Source organism: Balaenoptera borealis (genome assembly GCF_965194805.1).
Source record: "Balaenoptera borealis genome assembly, chromosome: 16".
Taxonomy (NCBI): domain Eukaryota; kingdom Metazoa; phylum Chordata; class Mammalia; order Artiodactyla; family Balaenopteridae; genus Balaenoptera; species Balaenoptera borealis.
Genome location: NC_138872.1, coordinates 66,118,202 through 66,133,583, shown reverse-complemented (window position 1 = coordinate 66,133,583; position 15,382 = coordinate 66,118,202). Strand labels below are relative to the sequence as shown.

At 43.1% G+C, this 15,382-nt stretch overlaps 1 pseudogene across 1 annotated transcript; it reads right to left on the bottom strand.

Moving 5' to 3' along the window:
* Positions 1–1,189: 1,189 nt before the first annotated feature.
* Positions 1,190–14,420, bottom strand: LOC309613167 (acyl-coenzyme A synthetase ACSM2A, mitochondrial pseudogene; annotated as a pseudogene). The gene is made up of 3 exons (XR_014249787.1): positions 14,244–14,420; positions 13,070–13,189; positions 1,190–2,216 (listed from the first exon to the last, which is right to left on the bottom strand). The product of XR_014249787.1 is annotated as an acyl-coenzyme A synthetase ACSM2A, mitochondrial pseudogene (transcript).
* Between the last annotated feature and the right edge of the window lie 962 nt (positions 14,421–15,382).

Below are 15,382 nucleotides of genomic sequence, written 5' to 3'. Positions count from 1 at the left end.
GTTATAATGGACCTGGGCCAGGGAAGTCTCTGGGAAGTGCTAAACCCAAGGCCACCTTGGTGGGGTGGCTGGGGCTGGAGCAGGCCCTGGCTAGGTGCAGTCCCCGGGTCAAGGCTGCCTTGGCAAGTGGCTGGAGCTGGAGCAGGCATGGGTCACAGGGAGTCCCAGGAACACTCAAACAATAGGGCTCACCAGCACCTCCAACCCTGGAGAGGGCTCCAGCAGTTCCCTGTCCTTTTGGCATAAGCTCTAGAGTTAGCAAATGGGTTTCCTTCCTGTATAGTCTAGGTGTCCTTTAAACTGTTTTTTCACTGTGTCCCAGGGTGGGTAAGTTTGCACTCAGGCCCTTCAGCAATATTGCTTCCTACTGCAGATTGCTGTGATGGGGGTGGGATTCTCATGGATAACATGTCTCTATCTCTCCTACCTATTTCTATGTGGTCCTCCTATGTGCAGTAGCTATTCAATCAGTCCTGAAGTATTCTTCAAGAGGAATTGTTATATATGTAGGCATATATTTGTCGTGTCCCTGGAAGGAGATGAGCTCAGGACCTTCCTACACTGCCACCTTGTAGAGAATATTTTAAAAGATTACTTTAAGAGAGAGACTTTGTCAGAGTGTCAGAGAAGGGTCAGAGAAGGGTCAGAGAAGAAGGCAAGCAACATGAAGGGGTGCATAGACATTGTAAGCATATAGGCCTGTGTTTGAACCTGATGCTGTCATTTACCAGGTGTGTGACTTTGGGGAATATGACTGAATGTCTCCAAATCTTAGTTTCCTCCTCTGTAAAATGGGAAGAAAAAAATACTAGTACCTGAATTGAAAGGTGACTGAACATTAAGTGGGATTAATATATATGTATCTTGCCATAGGACCTGACACATAGCAAGTACTTTATAAGTGATTGATATTATTAGTACTGTTGTTATTATTACTAAGTATTCTTAAGAAGAAGAGTCATAGACCCTCAGAGACCCTTTTCTTTCTTCTTCAGCTCACTTTAATCTGCTAGGAAGATTCACCGTCTATCTCTGGGTTGTAGGTGACACCCTCATAGTCCTTACCACTCTCCCTTTGCTGGATCCCTGGCTCTGGGATCCAGAGGTCCCAGGAACTTACTCTGTGGTTTGTTATTCAACAACATCAGTCTCCCCTTCTTTGTTTTCCCCAAAGATAATCCTTAGGGTCTTGATTTTAAAATGATTTTATTATTGATTCTAGGAAGAGTAGATACCAAAAAAAAAAAGACATAAGCCATGGAGGAAGGGACACCTTTTTGAGGTGCCTACACTGTTCTCACAGCTATTATCTGAAGTCTGTAGATGCCACATAGAGATAAGACATGATAATATTTATGAAATGCCTTGCATGGACAGTGTCTTGCATTTGGCAAATGCTCAGTAAATGGTGATTCCCCTCCTCTGGTCATGATTGCCCCCAAATTTGAAGTGACTTGTGGATGATTCTAATTTCCCAACCACACCCACAAACCTCTCTGTGTGGAGGTTTTGTCCTAGGAGTGTGATGGGGTGTCATAGCATTTTGTTTCCTTCCTAATATCCAGTTTTCTGCATGATTTTGTCACTATCTGTCTACTTGTGGGAGTAATTATAAGTTTCCTTCCCTCCTCCCTTTCTCCTATTCTTCCTGTCTTCCATGATTTTCCTTTATCAGTTTCTCTTACTATTTTATTGAGTTCTTTCTTTTCTTTTTTCCCCTTCCTACCTTTCTTCCTTCCTTCATTTCTTCCTTTCTCCTCCTTCTATTTCTCTTCTTCCCTCTAATTATTTCCACCTTTCCTCCCTGCTTCCATCTCACCATTCCTCTTTCCTTTTTTTATTTCTCAGTTTCTTTCTATTGCTGTTTTAATTTTTCTCTCATTTTTTCCTTTTTCTCTGTTCTCCTCTCCTTTCCTCTCTCTCTCTCATTCCTCCCCTCCTTTTCTTTTTTCAGCTCCTAACATGGCATGATTTTGAACTAATAATCAAGGAAAGATAGAAATCAGATCACATCTTATCATAATCTCATATCCCCCAGAGGAAGGCAAATGATGCAAAGGGAAATAAAAGGGGAAGAAGGGCAGGACCCAAAGTAAAACTCCTTGCAAGTATCACTGGGCCCCGATCTGCCCAGACCTCTTCCACTCCTTGACTCGAAGCTTCGCCTGCTGGATTTTCCCCGTGAAAATCTTGGGCAGATCCAAGACAAACTCCATCTGTTGAGGACAAAATCAGTCCAAAGTGGGCTGTTCATGACCCCAATGGGGTTGGATTTCTCAGAGGAACTGCTATAGGGTGAGAGGAAACTCTTGAGGCTGAAGGCTCCAGGTGAGTGAGGACAGAGCCTGCTCAACGAACTTAATCTGTCACTTCAGGGGAGAATGACAATTGTGGTCAAGTTGGCAGATAAGGCAGCTGCATTCAAAGCCAAACTGGAATTATGGGGGCAACGAGTGAACACTGGGATTTTTGACATGTTTCCAACATTAGCAGAGATTTTGAAAGAGACTGAGCCAGGGCCTTCTTTCTCCCAGCTGGTACATGATCACCTATCACAGCTTTCAAGAGTTTGAGCATTACTTCCCCACCGCAAAAGACACCCGAACTGGGAAGGAATGGATCCGTGACCCATTTGTGAATAATCGACTTTGTCCGTGCTAGAAGAGGATCAACTGCTTGAGATCGCAAGTGACGGTGGCCTTAAAAGTATGTTTGAGACAACTTGAAATCTCCATACGTTCTGGATTAAAGTCAAGGAGGAATATCCTGGGATTGCCACAAAAGCACTGAAAAGCCTGCTTCCATTTCCAGCATCCTATCTTTGTGAAGCAGGGTTTTCTGCAGTGACAGCAGCCAAAACGAGATCATGGAGTAGACTGGACATAAGCAACACATTTTGGGTGTCCCTGTCTCCCGTCACCCCCAGATGGGACCATCTAGTTGCAGGAAAACAAGCTCAGGGCTCCCACTGATTCTGCATTACGGTAAGTTGTATAATTATTTCATTATATATCACAATGTAATAATAATAGAAATAAAGTGCACAACAAATGTAATGCACTTGAATCATCCCGAAATCATCTCCCCATCTCCCCACCACCACCCTGGTCCGTGGAAAAATTGTCTTCCACGAAACCGGTCCCTGGTGCCAAAATGTTGGGGACCGCTGCTCTAGGACAGGGAAGAAACAGCATGGTGAATGCAACATGACATAGTAGACAGCCAGCTGAGTTTTCACCTCAGATTCTCTGGGCTCCAGCCTTTCCTTTACCACTTACCTGGCTTTGGTCAGGTCACTTAGTTTTTCTGAGACTCAGTTTTCCCACTGAGTAGACTGGAGGATAACAACTTTGTTGAGTTTTTGTGATTAAAAAGTGCAATTTCACGGACTAAATTCTTGGCATGGGGTTGTAGGGGAACAAAATTTGCCAGCCCAAAATGTGTCTCTTAGGCATGAGGATTAATTTAGGCTGATTATTTTTAAGAAACAGAAGACTCAGGATGTTTTTCTTGTTACTTACCCCTTAATTTTTTAAAAGAATTTAGATAAAGGGTCTGTTCACCAGAGATATCTGCAAAGAATATGGGCTAGATGTGCTGGGGAGGACTCAGCAGGGCCTACACATCAGTGCCCAACCTGCGACCCATGGTCTCTGTACAGCTCAGCAAACATTTTTTGCTATTTACCAAACATTTGCTTTTCCATCTCCATGTGAACTGCCTTACTCCCTTTTGAGGTCCCAAACCACTACCCCCAACATCCTCTTTTGCCTTCAGCTGAAGATGGTATTTAAGGTGAGGGCTTTGGCCATTTTGGCAAGTTACTCAGTTTTCCTGGGTCTCTCCCATGCATACACGATTAAACTTTTGTTTGATTTCTCCTGTTTATCTGTCTCATAGTGATTTAATACTTAGACCAGCCAGAAGAACCTAGAAGGGTAGAGGAAAATTTTTTCCTCTCCAACAGTGTAAACACTCAAAAATATTAGGTGTGGTTATTAATCTAGACTAGAGAGAATAGATATCTAAGAGTTAGAAAGCCTGGTTTTGAATTCCATCTCAGTCATTTCCTATTGGTGTGTCCTTGGAAAAACTATATAATCTCTCCAATTTCACTTTTCTTACTGGTGAAAAGGAATGTTTGATATCAAGGACCCATCCATTTCAAATATTCCTGAATTCTAAGATACGGATGATGAAGACAATTCATTGAGGCTTCCCATCGTATGGATCAGCTTGCCAGGGCTTTGGTCTAGGAGTAGATGGTCTTGGGTTTAACACAAACAATAACAATAAGGATACTGATATAGAAAAACTGTCTTCTTAGCAGCTGATATGGGAATCTTCCATAAAGTAAGACTGACTTTGTTGAGGAAGGAGTGTGTTAAAATCACAATGGAGTAGATCAGGAGTTGGCAAACTATAGTCTGTGGGCAAAATCCAGCCCTCCTTCTGGTTTTGTAAAGGAAGTTTTATTTAAACACAACCAGACCCATTCATTGACAATTGTCTCTGGCTGCTTTCACACTGTAAGGGCAGAGTTGCAATAAAGACAGTATGACCTAAAATATTTACTGTTTGGCCCCAGTAGTGTAGGCAGAAGGTAGAAGGAAGCCACAGGGGAGATCCAGGTTTAATGGTAAGAAGAAAGCTACTCTGCATATCATGAAGAAGGAAGCAGAAGGATGTAGTCACTGGAAGGAGGGAGAAAGTGGAAATGACCTGCTGCTGAGGGCATTCTAGAGGAAAGACTTGTAAAAGGAGACACACCTATTGAATAATATAGTGTTATACTGTGTGATAGGACCACTCCACTCGATACTCCAAGATGTTCAGTTACAATTCAAAATTCATAATATGATTGGATTTCTAGTCTCCTTTTAAAATACTTATGAAATGTTTATTATGTGCTGGTCGCTCTTCTAAGTGCCTTATGCCTTACAAATATTAACTCATCTTCTTAACAACCTGGGAAGGAGTAACACCATTAGCCCAATTTACAGATAAGGAAATTGAGGCACAGAGCAACTGTTGAGAAAGTAAGTGATGGAGGTGAATGTTGAATGTAACAGTCTGATTTCAGAGACTGTGCTGTAATGCCTCACTATCAGTTTGAGGCTGAAAGTCTGCATGGTGGATTCTTTGACGTGGGACTCAGATCCCCCTGCAGAAATGAAAGACTTACTCTTCCACTGTCAAACCCCTTTGGGGAGTGCAGCAGCCAAGAAGGGCTATCTCTCCCAGGGCTACACCCCTTCCCAGGGCAGCTTGCATCCATGCCGGACCTACGTGAGCGTAAAGACCCTCCTCCTTGCCTTCCCCCAGGAAACCCTGAAAGGTTGTCCTAGCTTCAGAATTCCTCATGGGGTTGGCTGAAGCCCCCACTGAGACTACGTGACAGTGCATCTCCACATTCTGCCCTGGAGTTTGAGGGTAAGTTTTCTCCTGGGTTTGTGCTTCTACCCTCTCTGTGTTGGCAAACTATAGTCTGTGGACAAAATCCAGGTTTTATTCAGGATCTATTTAAAGGTTTCATCCTTTCTCCTTAAGGCCTTGTTCTGTATGCAAGTATTGATACTTATTTGAGACTTTGGCCTGATATTAAAATCAGGCTGTCCCAGCTGAACTGCGCTAACCTTTGGCCTGATTCTCTTTGGAACAGGGGCTGTTTCTCCTGGAACTGACTAGCCTTCAGCCTATTCCTTTGGGAACAGGGGTTATTTAACTGGAATTGTGCTGATTCAGCCTTTGACCCAATTCCTTTTGAAATAGCGGTTGTCCTATTGGAACTGCACTGAGCTGCTTTTGGCCTAGCTCCTCTGGGACCAAACTATTCCCTCAGAACTGGCTGGCAGTAGACCTGCAGGCAATTTAGGTTGTTTGAGTTGTTCAGGCTGTTTGAAAATTATTCTTTTATTCTAGAGAAAAACCTCTGGGAAATAGAATTCCCAGTTATCTAAATATTTTGACCGTACCCCACCAGGGACTCTGGTCTATTTTATGTTTGAAAACCACAGTCCTCACTCATGCTCATTTCTAACTACATGGACTGACTTAACTAAAGACAATTTAGAACATCAATGGTCATTACGGGGAACTTATGAAAACCCCAAACTTACCTCTCTTAAAATCAAATTGAACAACTGTAGCTCTAAAATTTCCAAAACTGAATGGAACACCTATTTCAATTAGTGTTTTAAGACATCCAAATGTTATCAGGAGCCTCACATTGCCTCTCTGCAAAATAAGATTTTAAAATTAACTGAGGCAAACAAAGAAAGAAAGATAAAATGGCCTTTGAAGCCACCGGCTCTTCTTCCTTGGCTTCTTTGTCTCAAGCTCTGTCTCTGGTGCAATCTTGTGGCTCTACCTCAGTCCCTCCTGCTCAGGCCCCACCTCCAGTGCTATCTTCCTCCTTCCCTTCTATGTCACCTACACCTCCTCTATATCCTCAGTTCCCACTTACTAATTCTCTCACCAAACTTCCCTTTTTCTCTGAAACTCTCCCCACTCCCTTTCCCTCTGACTCGATCAGTATCTGTCCCTTTAAAATCAGGCCTTCTGAGAATCCAGAAGCTAAACCCTTAATTTCTTATATTCCCTGAACTAAACCTGAACTGCGAGCCATAGTCAAAGATTTTCCCAAAGCAACCAAAGATCCTCACAGATTTGTTGAGAAATTTAATATAGTCACTCAAATTTAACCTGGTTTCTCCAGTTTATATCAGCTTGTCGGTGAAGGCCAGGCTCAGTAGTGGATGAAAACTGTTAATTGGGAAAATCCTGAAAGGTCTCTAGAATTACAACCAGGAGACCAGCCTGCCAACTCATTATGTGATCCGCTAACCTATTATGTGATTAGGCCTGATCGGGCAATTCCTAGGGCTTTCCCGAAGCCTGTTGATTGGAACAAAATTCAGGCTTGCACACCAAAATCTGATAAATCTGTTCGTGACCATTACAATCAACTTCAGATCATTTTAAAAGAATATTCTGGTCTTTCTGCAGATGTTGATTCCACTTGGGGTAGCTTTTAGCTCTATGTTTATTAGTGGTTTGAACCAGGACATTTCACTCCATTAAAAAGGACCAGGATGGAATGGGAAACTATGTCCGCTCCCGATTTAGTTAATCTGGCAAACCAGCTGTCTCACACTCTGTCACCTAAAAGGTGACAGACTGCTAAAATTCTTAATCTTCAACTACAGCAAATGAAGGCCCGTAAACCAAAAAACAAAACAAAACAAAAACAAAAACAAAAACCCAAAAAACAAAACAAAAAACCAAAACCAAAACCAACAAACAAAAAAACACCTAGTTTGTGCTATTATCGCAAAGATCCAGAATATCGTAAAAGAGAGTGTTACAAATTTAAGTGCTTCGGGCACCTTCAGCCCTCCAACATTCTCTCAATTCTCAATGATGAGGCTCAGGGCTCTTCCCATTCCTCCCTCTTAATCAGCTTGGAGAAACATTTCTGCAGATTTGGGATGAATTACTTCCACAGGAGCCACGCTCTCAGTGCTCAGCGGCACTACTATAAAGCAGCCCCTGTCTCGGAGTACTAAAACAGATCAGATAGTGGGGATCTCTAATGAACCTCAAGAGATTCCTGTCTCTGAACCCACTCCCTTTCGTTTAGGCCCTTTGAGAGATACATACCCTTTCCTACTTAGTTCCTCTGCCCCTACCCATTTATTAGGCTGGTACTTCTTAGAAAAGTATCATGTCAGAATTTCTTTCTCAAAAAAGGGGGAAAATAATTCTAGAATTTGACAGTAGTCATCAAAGCAGCCAACCGTGTGGATTAAATGATCCTTTGATATCCTTTATTTGCTCTGTCTCTGATGGTACTAGAGCTGATTCTGGAAACACTGATCATCTGTCCCTATTGGATTGGCTACCAACCTCCTGACGAGCAAAATCTCCACCTGATATTGGCAAAGTGCACAGGGCATCTCCCATCAAGATTCAAATAGACCCCTCAAAACCTCTTCCCGGAATTAATCAATATCCAAAAGTAAAGAAGCTCTTCAAGGCATAAAAAGTCCATAATAGAAGATTACAAGGCTCAAGGCCTCATTATCCCTTGTATTAGCCCCTGTATACTTCTATTCTAAAACTTCTATTTTACCAGTGAGAAAACCTAAAGGCTGAGGGCAGAGATCTGTCCAGGACCTCCGAACAATAAACAACATTGTTATCCCTCAATACCCTGCTGTTCCTAACCCTCATTACTACTAATATCCATTCCCACTGGAAGCAAATTCTTTACTATTTATGCAGTTGATTCTTTAGTATTCTAGTTGATGAACTAGCCAACACCTTTTGCCTTACCTAGGAAGAAAAACAATTTACCTGGACAGTAATGCCTCAGGGTTTTATTGAGAGTTTGTCACAAATCCTGAAGGCTGATCTGGATGATATCAAGTTCCCTAGAGGTTCTGCTTTGCTGCAATATGTGGATGGTTTGCTTCTTTGCTCACCTTCTCCAGTCTCTTCAGAGGAAGACAGCATCCACTTGCTAAACCTTTTAGCCTTAAAGGGACTTCAGGTTGCCAGGTGAAATTTGCAGTCCACCCAGATTTGTGTTTGATACTTAGGAATCTGATATCAGAGCGAAGGCTACACTTAGATCCAGATAGACTTCACAGTGTCCTAAGTTTCCCAAAACCTAAAACTAAGTGCCAACCGTGAGGTTTTCTCAGGCTAGTTAGTTATTGTTGAAATTGGATTCCAAATTCCTCTCTTATGACCAAGTCTCTGTATGTTTTACTAAAGAATGACAAACCTGGCCCAATTTTATGGAAAGAACAAGATGGCATAGCCTTCGAAGCCTTAAAGGAGAGTTTGATGAACTCATCTGCCCTTGGGCAATCCAATTATCAGAGTCCCTTTTTCCCTTTTGTATATGAAAAGGAAGGGAATGCCCTTGAGGTACTCACTCAGAAACATGGAGACCATCATCAACCTATAAGGTATTATAGCCAGCAACTGGACCCTGTGGCATGGGGATAACCCCCTTGCCTTAGTGCTGTTATGGCCACTGCCCTTTTGATTAAGGCCACCACGAAAATCATTGTGAGATTCCCTTTAACCATTTTTGTACCTCATGCAGTAGAAGCTCTCCTGAATTTCCATCATACCCAACATTTCTCAGTCGGCCACCTCACCTCCTATGAAGTCCTTTTGTTAACTGCTCCTCTCATACCTCTTTTACATTGTAGTGGCTTTAATCCAGCTAGTATTCTCCCCTCTGTCACCAGTGATGTCCTTCATGACTGCGTAACACTGGTGAACCACCTCCTGACTCTTCATGGTGATCTACAGGAAACTCTACTGGGTAATGTTGACTTCTCATGGTTCACTGGTGGTTTTTATTTAAAAGGTGGCGATGGCAAACATTGTGCTGGGTACGCTATTACAACTCTTTTTGATGTTGTTGAAGCAGCATCTTTACCTATGGCTACTTCTGATCACAGGCTGAATTATATGCTCTTACAAGAGCTTGTACTTTAGCCAAGGACAAAACTGTCAATATTTATACTGATAGTCGATATGCTACTCCATAGCTCATGATTTTGGAATATTGTGGAAGTAATGTGGCTTCCTTACTTCCACCAGAAATAAAATTAAAAATGGCCCCTATGTTCAGGAATTATTGAATGCAATACTTTTGCCTGTTGCTTTAGCTATTATTAAGATTCTGGGGGCATTCTAAACTTGACTCTCTGGAAGCAAGAGGAAATCACTTTGCTGATATTTCTGCAAGAAATGTTGCCCTTAAAGGGACCAACAGCAGCCAAACCTCTGTCATGGTCCAAAGGGATATTTCCCCAAATGATAATTTAGAAAAACTGGCTACAGAAACCAAATAATTGGCCTCATAAAAGGAAAACAAGATTGAAATTTCAAGAATTGTTGGTTTGATAGAAAGAGAAAGCTCTGGTTTGGACCAAATAACAACCCAGTCCTACCAGAGACTCTAAAATTCCTCCTCCTCACCACTGTACATGTATTAAACCATTGGTCTACTAACAAAACAGTAGCCTTCATGAATCAATACTGATGGGGAAACATTGACAAGGCTGAAGAAAAAAAAGAAAAGGCCTACCTCACTTGTCCCTCTTGTCTGAAGTACAACCCAGGAAAGCCTGTTCATATTGCTCCTGGACATTTTAAACTGCCTAATGTTTCATTTGAGGTCTGGCAAATGGATTTCATACAACTGAATCCATCTAATGGATATAAGTATGTTTTCATCATGGGCTGTATATTTCACACTCTACTGAAGCCTTTTCTTGCAGACAGGCTACTGCCTTTTCTGTGGCTGATACAATAGGAAAAGATTATCCTACCTGGGGAACACCTCCGGAACGTCACAGTGATTGAAGAACCCATTTTACTGGCCAGGTACTTGAACAAGTCTGCACTCTTTGGCCAGTTTTGCAACACTTTCACTGTGCTTACCACCCTCAAACTTCTGGTTTACTCAAACACACTAACAGCATTATTAAGAATCAGTTGGCAAAATTTTGTAGAGGCCTTCCAAATACCTTGGCCAAAGTCATTGCTGTTGGTCCTTCTAAATCTTAAATCCACTCCTTTTGGAACTCACAAGCTCTCACCCTTTGAGATAGTCACAGGCCACCAAATGCACCTGCCTTTTTTGACCGACAACTAATAAAAGGAGCGCTACTCCAACATTTCAAAGACCTAAGTGCTTCTATTAAAAATAACCACTTTTTGGTAGAGCAATCATTTCACAGTGAACTCAGGAAATGAGGATGTTGAGCATCACACCTTGCAGCCTGGAGATTTTGTCTATTGAAAAAGACACATCCAGAAAAAGATTCTCTTCAACCTCACTGGAAAGGCTCTTATCAGGTACTGCCAACTGACCCTGTGCTGCCAAACTCCAGTAACTAGACTCTTGGATTCATGGGACACAACTAAAGAAAGCACCAAACCCTGACTGGATGTGCCCATCTGAGGGCCTGAAAGTAAAGATTTCCTGGAATTGAATCAAATGACATCTGATGAGAAAACTTTCCCAAGATAACTGGACCAGGCCTGGTGGAAGATTGTTCACCAAACCTTTGATGATGACATAACATTTCAAACGATCCTCAATATCTATGATCTTGGTAACATATGGGCTTAATAAATAAAAACCTCAATTGAAATAGAGCTGGAAGACCAGAAGGGGAAGCTCTCATGCCCTATGACAAGAGCAGAGCCCAATGGGAAGAAAAAGGACTTCCTCTTCTTGCCATTGAGCTCAGCCAATGAGAGACTTCCACAACTCAGCCAAGGAAAAGACACTATACTTTGAACTCTCAGCTCCTTCCCTGGATGCTTTGTTTACTATAGCCCTGCCAACTTCCTTTTCTCCTCTTCAAAAGAGTCCTCCTCTCCTTGTTGCAGGTGAACTTGCATATGGCTTGCCATGGTTGCAGACCCCGAATTGCAATCCTTTGCTGATCTCAAATAAACCCGTTTTTGATGGAGGAATAACTGACAGTCTATTTGTTTTGGGTAAACACCTTTCTCTCCCTTCCCTTCTATTTCCTTCCCCAGGTGTTGATTCCAAAGCACTCCCTAATAAACCTTTGCATGTTAATTTCCTTCCCAGAGTTCGCTTCTCAGAAAACCCACCTATGATAATTAGCCTGTGCTGACAAAGCATCAGTGAGAATCTGGGTTACATAAGAATCTGAGGAGTGTTAGGCGTAACGTGATTGCTCTCACTTTCTACCCCAGACACAAAAATAATTTTTTCTGGGCTTCCCTGGTGGCGCAGTGGTTGAGAGTCTGCCTGCCAATGGAGGGGACACGGGTTCGAGCCCTGGTCTGGGAAGATCCCACATGCCGCGGAGCAGCTAAGCCCGTGCGCCACAACTACTGAGCCTGCGCGTCTGGAGCCTGTGCTCTGCAACAAGAGAGGCCGCGATAGTGAGAGGCCCGCGCACCGCGATGAAGAGTGGCCCCCGCTCGCCGCAACTGGAGAAAGCCCTCACACAGAAACGAAGACCCAACACAGTCATAAATAAATAAACAAACAAACAAATAAATAAATAAATAAATAAATAAGTAAGTAAATAAATAAATAAATAATAAAGTAATTTTTTCTTTCCCTGGAGCAAGGTTCTATTTTGTACCCACCTCCAAAAACTGGGATTCCCCTTCTGCATCAACCTCCATGCCTTAGTTCCCTGCCCCAGAGTAAAAACAGCTGAATACAGGTAGAGTGTATTCTATGCTATTTACCTTTTCCAGTAAGAGCAGTTCCCTTTTACTGTGGGGAGCCACCCCTTCCTCACTCAGTTCATGTCATGGGTGTAGGGCAGCTCTCTCTCCCATCTTTCCTGCACTCTCTCCAGGGTTGATCACATGACTCAGAACTGGCCAATCAGAGTGCCCATTCACCTGGTCACCAGGATTGGTTTAATCATGGGCACCTGACCTAAAGTGGTCCAATGAGAATCAAGTTGAAGAGTTTTGCTGGTGCCTTTGAGGGAAAAGATGCTTTTTTTTCTACCAGGATTATCTAAGCTGATGAAACTGTTTGGATCTGCTGGGGGCTATCTCAAAGGGATAGCATTTTAAGAAATGAAGCCAATTCAGAAAGAAGGAGAGTCAAGAGATGAAAAAGACATCCCTGATCACATCATTTGAATGACTGGTATCAGCCACAAGAAAGCTTCCCCAACCTTGGACTTTTCAGTTGTGTGAGCAATACACTTCACGTTGAATTTCTGTCACATGCAACTGAGAGAATCCTGAATAATATAGCAAGACCTCAATATCAAGAGTGGGAATATAGGCCAGGTATTGGCTAGAACTTGTTCCCATGGGAGAATATGACTTTCAATTCAGAGTGAATCAAAGGCCAATTTTCAGGCATCTAGACAGTTACTGGATTGTCTTTTTGGACTTTCTTGGTCATAATCAGGCAGAACTTTAAAGTCTTTGTCCTCAGCCTGAAAAATAGAAATACAAGAGGAGAACCATCTTTCCTTCCCTAAGTAAGGGGGAGCATGGGAATCCAGAGATGCAGAGACCTTACCTTCCTTGGGTACTTGTATGGGGCTGTCACTGACTTCACATGCTGCTGCAGCTCCTTGGTGAGCTCGTCCGGGTCATGGGACAGAAACTGTGGAGCCAGGGCCACAAATGCCTTGACTACCTACAGCAAGGATGAGGGCCAAGAGAGAATGATCAGAGTGCATCGCTGTCTCCTGGGATAATGGGAAATCGGTGCCAAGACTACCATCACAGCCACCACCTTTATATCCCCTCACTGGCTCCTCCAGATATCTGGGGCAAGGGAAAGGGAGGAACTGCGGACAAGCATGGCCAAAGTTCCAACTCTCTCTCAAGTTGTTTACTGATTGAGCAGGTAGGACTGTAGATTGAGACCAGGATCACCTCATATCCCAGGGACAGTAGAGAATGATGGGGGGGGGGGGTGGAAATGGTTATATGAGAAGAGAGGAAAATAGACTGGGGACAATAAACATAAATGATTTGTTTAACCTCTCCAAACTAGTTTGCTCACCTATAAAATAGAGATCCAATTGTCATAATTAATGGGAAATAAAAAGAAATCATATATAGCATGGCTTAACTCAGTTCTTGGCACCCAGGGTTGGACCCCATTTGCCTAGTGGAGCCTATGATATTTCCCACGCGTGCCAGAGGTATGATATTATCAATTTTCACCCTGCAGAAATATACCTGGACATCGACCCACATCTCTCCACCTTAACCTTTTCCTTCACATACACCAAGCTCCTTTAGATTTTATCTGGGCCTATTTCTCTAACCTTGGCATTATAAGGGTCTTTTTTCTTCCCCTACTTTCACTATAAACCCCACGTCTCGAAGGCTCTGTCTCTTGGCTCAAATTCCTCCTCTGTTCTGGTCAGGTCAGATTCTGATTCAAATGCCAAACAACAGGATAGAATCCCTGAAGCCCCCAAACAGTAGACTTTATATGGTGCTTGCTACATGCCAGGCTTTGCTTCAAGCACTTTACAAATATTAACACATTTAATCCTCACAAAAATATTTCATCTTACATATGGTTAAACTGAGGCAGAGAGGCTAAGTAGCTTGCTTGCCCAAGGACACACAGCTAGTAAGCAGCAGGGCTAAGATTTGGACGCAGACTGTCCAGCCCCAGGGTCCATACTCTTAATTACCATCTGCACACCCCCAGGCTACAGCTTCCCCATCACCTCTCCTCGGATGGGCTCCGGGCTTCTTACTACAGCTGTCTCAGCCACAGCAGGTGCTCCATCAGTGCATTCTCCACTTCTGAGGGCCCAATCCAGTACCTGTAGAAGAACCTGTCCTTCAGAGAAAACTGGACTCTCAACCTCTAGCTCAGCCCAAAAGTCTAGAATCAGACAGAATAAAGGACCAGATTACCCTTTCCAGCCCAGAAACCAAGCTTACCCATTGGAGTTAACGATATCACCTGCCGGTTCCATGAATATGGGATCTGCCATGACCAGATGTGCAGACTGTTCATTTTACAACTTGAACTACTACACATGGTGGGACTGCCCTGAACTCACCAACTTCAGCCCCCAGGTGGAACTGGAACTTCCCCTTTTATTTTATTTCACCCAGGATCTCTCACCTACCCCCCTGGGTCCGGTCTGATGGATAATATTGATGAATTCATTCACCCATGCTCTAGGGCCTTTTCCCCAACTGATTCTACCTTCCCTTCAATCATCAGCCTAACCCCTGCTCCACTCCACGACACCACTCAAGGGCACCAAGATTTATTAGACATTTTTCTTGGGTCTAGATTTTTAGATTTGAAAGTTCTAGAGATACACCAGCAAGCCACCAGGGACTGAGTCAAGGTGCATATTTCTATAATGGCTGAACCCCTCTGTTCAGCTGAGGCACTTGTTTATGAGCAGTGAGAAGGATTGAGATTTACCTCTTGATAGAGCAACTTTATATCTTGTTCAAGGGTAGGGGTGTGAGCTCCAGATTGAATGTTTGGTCACTGGGTTAAAAGGTGGCATAGGGAATTCGTAGCCTAGCTCCTTCATTTGGAAGATGGGGTATTGAAGATCTGAAAGATCAAGAGGTAAGTCCAAGGTCACACAGCCATTACAGATGGCAGAGCTGAGACCAGAAGCCAAGTCTCTTGACCTCCAGCCTGACTTTTTCTCCTGACAACTATGCAGCCCCTGCTGGCATTAACTCTGTGGCTTTGGGTCAATCTGTTAACTCCTCTGAGGATGCCTCCTCTTTTGTTGAATGGGGAGAATCCTATGCCTTAACTACTTCACTGGCATGTGAGAATAGAGTGGGACAATGGACAGGAAATGCTTGGAGAAGTGCACAGTGTAGC